The following is a 9,778-nucleotide window of genomic DNA, read 5'->3' as shown; positions in this document are numbered from 1 at the left end:
ACTTCGGCCTTGGCCTGAATTCAAAACACTTCCAAAATCATACTTAATGGGGTCTTTTCATAATGATGAGCTATTTTTACTAAAAAAAAAAATCATTATGTCTATAAAGAGTCATTGCAAAGCACCAATACCAAGATGTGTGTCTGTGCATGTATCTAGTACTACAAATGTTATTGAATCTGGTATTAAAATTTTTTTTTTACTCTGTGAAGAACATTTTTGGTACCAGTGAGAAAAAAGTTTGCTGTATATTTTATACAGAATGAAGATTTTTGCAAATGTAAGAATGTAAAATGTTTTATTTGAGAGCTGGGTTTAGAGGTAATGTTTGGGTTACGGGAACAAATGTACAATTTGTGCTGTATGAAAGTCACTATGTTCATGACAAAAACACCTCCATCTTTATTCCTATATATGTTATGATTTTTGTGCTGTACAAACTGTATATTATATCCTCAACCCAAAACCCAGCCCTCAGTGTAATCTAAATGTTCAAAATGATTCATTTTGTGTGACATATGTCAGTAAAAGGTCCAAATTTAGTAGTCTGGCTATACTTGCAAGGACATTTGTCCCCCACAACATAAAAAAATACAAGGTGCATAAACACACAAACACACTTTGTATCGTGTGTGTGCGTGCACGCAGGCTCATATATGAGTCAGCCTGCTCACGTATCTGAGGATTTGAGCTCGACTGAATCCTGCAGCTCATCTTTAATAGTGTCAGATCATTTGTTGTTTTGCCCCAAGTGCTTGTCACACGCATTCTCAGTCACATACATGCCTATCGTGCATCATGAGCACATGATTCAGAAATGTCCTTCTCTGGGCTTGATTTTCCCTGGGTCAATTCCTTTCCCACAGTTTTGAGCAACATTAACCTTCCACCTTTGCAAAAACAAGCACAGCCCATAAATGTGCTGATTACTGCTAGCTGTCTGCATAAAAGTCCTCTCAGGGAAAATAATAACACTCAGGCTAAGTAAAGCTGGCACGAGCTCTGAGTAGGTCAATGAAGCGACCAATTTTGTCCAAAAAATGTGCTTGTACTTCACAGGTTCTAAACTCTCACAGACACCTTGTTTACCAAACTGAAATTCACAATTACTTGCTTTCATTGCATGTGTCTCTGCAAGCATAACTTAATATACCTGAGAACAAGCATGAGGAGGGTGCTTACTTGTTAGGCCTTTAAGAAACACACAGGCATATGCTCAAGACTCCAAATTTCTTAAATCCTAGATGCCAAGTTTAGTGATGCTCAAATGACTGTCCATATGGAGCACCTGCACCAGTGTGGTCAGAGCTGGCAGCCTCGTTGCTTCTTGGGAGAGAATTTTCAACAAAAAGGACACTTGGAAATATTCAACTTTTCCAATAGTAGCCTCAGGAATTTTAGTGCAAAAATGGGTATTATTAATAAAGTTAAGTATTCTTAAAATTATGTTTCTGCTGAGAAAAGTGGAAAATATTATTTAATTAAAATGAAGGACACTGTTTTATCCAAAAAAAAAAAAAAAAAAAAAAAAAATATATATATATATATATATATATATATATATATATATATATATATATATATATATATATATATATATATATATATATATATATATATATATATATATATATTAAAAGGACATTTCATGCAGATAAAATGTGTATGTGTATTTCACAAATCAGTATTGACTGCTCTGCCAAATAGTTGACTGTACTATTTACAGTTTTAAATAATGACTGTCAAAGTCATTTAAAACTGTTTTAAACAATGGTTTATACACACAGCATTGTTGCTCTACAAAAAAATCAAACAAACATAATTCGAAAACAAGATTCTTGTTAAGTGAGAATCTGAAATATTTTATGGGACTGAAAAAAATAAAGATGATTTAGTGTTCAAAAATGCTTTATTTTGATAATTAAAAAAAAAAGTCTTACACTTCATATTTTCTGATTTTTATTAGTTCCGACATAATTAAACAGACATTTCAACCATTTGGTAGAGGTTGATATATTAGAAATTATGGGATGAGTTAAAAAATGCATTGAGTGTGTTAACTAGCGAAATTAGGAGATAAGAAATGCTATCCAACAAACAGTTAGAGGGTGTACGTAATGATGATTTATATACAAAAATGGCTTCATGTACACAAGGTTATTGTTTAATACTGGATATTAAGAATTTAATTTAACTAAGAGTTTATTTGCAAAAACAAGTAACTCTATTTTGCAATTTTCAGATATCAAGAGTACAATTGCAAAAAAAAAAAGAAAAAAAAAACATGATTCACTGAAACCACTAAAACATGACTATTTATTTTGTAATTTTGATATATATATATATATATATATATATATATATATATATATATATATATATATATATATATATATATATATATATATATATATATATATTAGTTATTTGCTTTTGAAAAATGAACTCTTTATTCATTAGCCTAAATAATGAGTTTTACAAAAGTGAATTTATATACAGAGAAAACCTATTAAATGCAGGTAAAATACATTAACCATTGTAAATTAACTTTAAAAAAATAAAATGTCAACATAGCATATAAAACTTTACTACAATGACAGCTAATTATTACAGTATATATTGGGGCTGTACTGTGATTCAGAAATAGAGTCTTTTAATGAGATGTCATCATATGATTCCTATTCTAAATATGCATGACGTTTATTTTATTATTATTATTATTTTTTTTTGAATGACATTTTTTCTGGCTGTCTGGTTCTGTGATAACCATTATTTTTTTTCACCTTAGATTTTTTTTAAGTTGTATTAGACCTTTATCCATTATTGCTTAAATGATTAAACCCATCTTTATATTTCTGTTTTAATCTCACAGAAGTCCCTATGTTAATTAATAGTAAAAGCTCATAAGATTAATATTTATTCAGTCGGAGGTGAACATCTCACTCTTAAATGAAACAGCAATTCCTAGTTATGCACTACATATAGGCCTAATCATCACAGTTTAAGCAAAAAAATGAAGATATTGCTATAAAGTGTAAATGTTCTCCTGAACATTACTCCTCGTCAAAAAGAACATTGTATTCCATTATACACATCTATGCTGGATGCTTTTATAGATCGATAGTATTTTTACCGGACACCAAGTGCCTCTCGAATTTCCTCATTTGCCTGTCAGCATTTTCTTATAAGCTGATTATGTTACAATGCTGATGTGCTCTATTTATCATTTCAAGTGGGTAATTGTTATGTAACATCTATAGAAATAGATGGCGAGGCCTACATTCTGCAGAGACAAGGATGGTGGCACCCAGCAGAGGGCGCTGTTGATTAATCAAGCTGTTAGTTTTAATGACTGATGCTCTTGAGTCTGGATTACAGCTGACATCCAACACATCTGCCTCCGTCTCAAGAGTTTTTTTTTCCGTCAAGATGTTATTTTGTAAATGAATTAAGTGACACTCCATTAGCAAAATGCTTTTGTTTACATTATTCGTGTACAAAGGTAAGCAAAAATGTACTTAAAACCAAACACTTTTTGATACGTATAGCGTTAATTTACATGTAACTTATACAGAATATGCTAACGTCTTAGCCTTAAAACAACAACAAACAACCAATTACAACGTTCCTTTGGGGTTTAATAGGCCTTAAAACAACAAACCTCGGGGCATAATGGGTTAGCATTATCCATATTTCAACATGATAGATGATTTTTCTCTTCGAAGTTCAAAGTTTGTTTGGACCCTTAGCCTAAATCAATTTATTTTGCTCTTCTAAATACGCGGGTGTATTTTGTCAAATGCATTTAGCATTGTTTTTCTGCTTCTGTTGACTGTTTAAACCTCATTTATGTCAGTCAGCAGTTGAACCACTGACACATTCACAGTCGCCCCAACAGACGCTCCAAAAGCCGCTTAAATACGGTTCATTATACGTGCGAGGCCAGTTGTTTGTGTGAAGCCTCTCATTATGACTATGGAGGTCTTTATTTATGTTTATTTCAACTGCCATGCCATCAAGTCTAGTTATGCTTTATGCAAACAAACATGCGTGGATGTATGTTGATGATTTTAATTCCATGCGTCTGTGATAAATGCACATAATAAGTGTGTGTGTGTGTGTGTGTGTGTGTGTGTGTGTGTGTGTGTGTGTGTGTAGAGTGACTCACGCTCTTCCAGCGAGGCACACAGCATATGAGCAGTTCAGCAATCTGTCATTCACAGGCTCCCCCTCACTGTCGTGTGTGTGTGTGTGTGTGTGTGGGTGTGTGTGTGTGTGTGTGTGTGTGGGTGTGTGTGTGTGTGTGTGTGTGTGTGTGTGTGTGTGTGTGTGTGTGTGTGTGTGTGTGAGAGAGAGAGAGAGAGAGAGAGAAAGAAAGATCAAGAGAGGGAAACACAGTCACAAAGAGACATGCAGATTGTATCCTTCTGTGTTTGAGTAGCTCTGTTAATATTTATTTTCCCTTGAACAAAAATAGATGTTTAAATATCTATTTTTGTTTGGGTTTCTGGGCCACCCTAAATTAGTTGTACACCAATCACTAAAAAATATTGAAATTTATTAGACCCACCTGATTCATGTTTAGTTGTGATAAGCATGTCGACATCAGCATTCAACAGACATTTATACAATTATTTGAGTAAGTGTTTGGGGTAGTGCACCTCTGGCTATTAAATCTGACTTTTATCATTCAGCAGATCATTCAAAATGATTTTTAAAGTTGTAGTAACTGTTGGTAGGCAATAATTTTGACTGCTATGCCATCATAAATTGTGAAAATAACCCATCGAAAAAGGTTTTAAGAGCATTTTTCCATTCTGAAGTCACAATCTGCCAAATTCGGCATCACAAATTCTGACTGAGGAAAGTTGAATGTTCTAGCCAGTTTGTTATTTGCCTGGTAAATGAAAAAAGGTTACAGTTTATAATTTAAAACGTTAACAAATACTTACTTTTTTCTAACGATGTATGGACTAATAAATTTGTATTTTAAACATAACTTTATTTAACTTTATTTGGTAACACTTTATTTCAATGGTCCATTTGAGTGTTAGTAGACTGTCTGCCTAATACCTGCTATTTTGCTGATACCGCTTCTTCAATTACTTCAACAATTAGCCCAACCCTTATTCCAACCAAACAGTCTACTTATAATCTAACGAGAATTAGTAGGCATGTAGATGCAATTCAACAAACGGACCATCAAAATAAAGTCTGACCCTTAATTCTAAATGTTTTTGGTACATCAAAAAGTGCTGTTATGATCACCATCCGACAAGTTAATGCAGCAAATGGTAGTGCATAAAATGTCACAAAAATGCTGTATTTGAATCTCATAATTAAATAGAAAATCAGGTGAATAGCTGCAAAAAGGTCCAGTTTAAAAAAAAAAAAAAAAAAAAAAGCTACGCTACTGTGTAGAGACACTGACGTCTTATAAAGTGAATGGAAATAAATGGTCTTTGTGCTTAGATGCTGCAAACCTACATAAAGTAAATAAAAAGTGGGGAAACTCTAGACTGTTGTGAATGTGCTCGCAATATAATATAACATACTTGATATTATTACTAATAGGTATTAATTAACAATTCTTAAATGATCATTTAAAGTTACCTATGATGTAAGCTGTTTGGACAGAAATGTGTGTAGATATAGTGTGTCCACAGTCATATTGGAGTGATAAACACAACAAGTCTCTTTTTAAAAAATGTTAAAACAGTTAAAAAAGTTAAAACAGGACCCAAATCCCAGTGATTTTGAAGCCCACCGCAATGTGATGTAGAAGTCTTGTTTTTCCCCGCCCACCGTGCGTGTTTCAGGCGCCGTGTTTCAATAATAACATGTATACATATGTCCACAGAACATTTTTTTGGTATAAAAAAAAAAAAAAAAAAAAAATAAAATAAAATATATATATATATATATATATATATATACATATATATATATATATATATATATATGTATATATATATATATATATATATATATATATATATATATATATATATATATATATATATATATATATATACTGCTACAACTCTCTGTGGCTACAAAAGTCTACAAAAACAGCTACACTGCCCCAGACACCAAAACGGGCAGATTCTGGAGCCTATTATAAATAATCTGATGGGTATTTTGAGCTGAAACTTTACAGACACATTCTGGAGACACCAAAGGCTTATCTTACACTCTGTAAAAGGGTTAAAATAGGTCCCCTTTACGGTTCAAGTGAAGAAAAAAGACATCTACTTCCTGGTCCATGCGTGAAAAACAGCAGATATTAATTTTTTTTATCAAACCAACTACAATGTGCATTGCAAATCACACACTTGAAAAATGACAGACAGACAGACAACCAATTGTTGAATTTACATTCCGTGACAAATCATTCTACGTGTAAAATGCTGAACAAATGTATGCAAAATTGTAATTTGTGATTTTAGAAAGACTGACAATCACTCTGCTCCAAACTGAACAAATAGACCTCTCATGGGCACTGCAGAGTGGAAACAATCATGGCTGACACACTGAAGGGTCGTTCCAAACCACAGTGCTGAAAACTGGCACCTCTAAGGGCCATCTGGAATTATTTTCAAGGGCATAAGTGATGGCCATTTTTTCCTCCTATTATTCTTTGCCCATTTAATTGTGGCGCAGTTGACACTCGAATGAACAGTATTTTATTTTTGGCCCCCTACACCCTTTATCCTATTGAACCCATCGAAAAGATTAGGGCATAGGATTGAGCTCTTCAGAATGGAACGGAGCCTCTGTCATGAAGTAAGCAGGCATTACCGTGTTCTTTTAACACGATTTGCTGGTTTAGATTTTTTCTTTTGCAATGTAGTTTGTGGTGGCACAGTGGGTAACGCTGTTGCCTCATAGCAAAAAAGTCACTGGTTCAAGCCTCAGCTAGGTCAGTTGGCATTTCTGTTTGGAGTTTGCTTGTTCTTCCCATATTTGCGTGGGTTTCCTCCAGGTGCTCAGTTTTCCCCCACAGTCCTAAGTCATGCGCTATAGGTGAATCGAATAAGCTAAATTGTCCGTAGTGTATGTGTGTGTATGGGAGTGTATGGGTGTTTCCCAGTACTGGGTTGCAGCTGGAAGGGCATCCGCTGCGTAAAACGTATGCTGGATGAGTTGGCGGTTCATTCCACTGTGGCGACTCCAGAATAATAAAAGGACCAAACTGAAAAGAAAATGAATAATAAAGTTTGTCACTAGGAAATCTATTTAAAAATAAAATGAGTTGAATGATGCAGATTGACAGCTTCAGTATATACCATCAATCAATCAACAACAGCATCTCAGCTCAGAGTAGATCTGTTTTATTTTATTTAAAGGTTGTCCCTAAAAATCAATTCCTCTATTGAGAATAAAAGAAAAGGATTTGTACTTCTGATTCCCGCTGGTTGAACTCCATTCGCCCTTATCTGTGGCAGCGCTGTTTCAGTTGATCTTGGTAACCGGAACATCATTACTTTCATGAATCACACTACACACCCTCCCTTTCTTGTTTCATGCAAATAATGTGTAATTGCATCTTAATTATCAGCTGTATAGTGAAAATGATCTCATTAGACCTCATCATTAGCATTACTGTAATATTGTTGCTAAGTGTTCATCTTGTTGCTAGGCTGACTTTTTTCTTTAGTGGAAGATAACATACTGGAGAAAGCCAAGAATACAAAACAAACTCAGCTCAATATTTCATGTCCACACCTTTATTTATTTGTTGAGAAGCTGTCAGTTAAGTAGAATAATGTACAGCCAGTCAGTCATTATTGCCAAATAAACCATTTCAGGGTGATACCAGGTCACCCTGCCGGAGGGTGTATTTTGTGATAATGACCATCTTGCTGGTATATAAGCTCCTTACAGCATATGTTCTTTATATAATAAAAATAAAAGCTAATCATGTGCATTAATGGCCAAGAAACCTCAATGAAATACTGAAAGAATAGCTTCAGGAAAAAAAGAAAAAAAAGTCTTCACTGGTGTACAACAAAGCTGCCTGACCCCCTGCCTACTGCCATTATTAGAAAAATTCAAAAGGGTTTTTTAGGCTGGAAATGGTTTAGAAAAAGAACATTTTCGACCAAGAGGACATAAAGAGAGCATCGGTCACGTTGACATTGGGGCTGTGCAGAAAAGCCAGAAAGTTATAAAGTTATAATATGGCAAGATGTGACATCCCATGTGCCATGACTGCATCCTAATTCCACATGGTCCAGTTAAATACACAGCATAGCTGGAGTGCTTATGTGAATGACCTAAAGCAGTGTTTCTCAACTACGTACCTGGAGGATTACCAATTCTGCACATTTTCCATGTCTTTTCCATGTCTCCGTCTTAAACAATCACACCCGATTCAGATCATCAGCTCATTAGCAGAATCGGAAATATCTGTAATGGGTGACAGATAAAGGAGACATCCAAAACATGCAGTGCTGGTGGTCCTCCAGGAACTTGGTTGAAAAACCTTGACCTAAAGCACACACCCAAAAAACTACATCATCTTTGGATGGCTACTTTCAGCAGGATAGCATACCATGTCATAAAGCACGAATCATCTCAGGCTGGTTTCTTGAACATCACAATGTTGTACTCAAATGGCCTCCACAGTCACCAGAGCTCAATCCAATAGAGCACGTTATGAATGTGGTGGAATGGGAGATTTGCATCATGGATGTGCAGATGACAAATCTGCTGCAACTGCATGATGCTATCATGTCAATATGGACCCAAAATCCAGTACCTTGTTGAATCTTTGCCACAAAGGATTAAGGCAGTTTTAAAGGCAAAAGAGGGTCCAACTCCAAAGGTGTACCTAATAAAGTGGCCGGTGAGTGTACATGCACTGCTTATTAAAAAGTCACCACCTAGATTTAACTAAGCAAATAGGTGAGAGCTTCCAATTGGATAATTACTGCATGGACGACTGTTTAAGCTGGTTATTTAGCAAGTTGTTTAACCCCAACTGATAGAAACAGTAGCTTCTCATTTACAACCAGGGTTTAAATGGTTGTGAAAAAGATGTTAATCTGTTTCAGAAGAGTTTAATTATCAGCATGCATCATGCAAAAAAAAAAAAAAAAACATCTGAAACTGCAAAAATTGGGTTAAGAACTGTCCAATGCATTATTAAACACTGGGTGGATAATGGGGAACCATCATCTCTGAGGAAAAAATGTGGTCAGGAAAAAAACATGAATGATTGAGATTGTATGGTGAAATCAAAACGTAAAAAAAACAACAACAGTAGATCTGACAGCTATGCTTATTAGTGAAAGGTAGAACATTTCACATGCACTATGGGAAGGGAACTCAAGGGATTGGCAGCAAACTGTGTAGCCTTAGGAAAAGCACTTATCTGTGAGGCTAATCGGAAAAAAGGGCTTCAGTTTTCAAGAGATAAGCATAAAGATTGGGCTCTTGAGCAATGGAAGAAGGTCAAGTGATCTGATGAGTCCAGATTTACCCTTTTCCAGAATGATGGGCACATCGGAGTGAGATAAGACATAGATTGAGGTAAGCGTAGACGTTTATAACACACAATGTAATTGGTAATTTAATAATTAATATAAATAATTCTTGTTTCTAGAAACAACCGCTCATGCATGGACATCCACTATGCATAGGACCTGCTCCAGAATGTTATCGGGCTGCAGGCTGCAGCAAGGACAAACTCCTGTGATCTGGACATTCTGCAGCTCACCAGGTCTAAGTTCAGCAGTGTTGTGTCCAAAGAATGAGGTCAGTTGACTACCTG

Source organism: Danio rerio, chromosome 3 (genome assembly GCF_052040795.2).
Source record: "Danio rerio strain M-AB ecotype USA chromosome 3, GRCz13ab, whole genome shotgun sequence".
Lineage (NCBI taxonomy): Eukaryota > Metazoa > Chordata > Actinopteri > Cypriniformes > Danionidae > Danio > Danio rerio.
The sequence above is the reverse complement of the archived record's forward strand: the minus strand, read 5'-3'. Positions refer to the sequence as shown.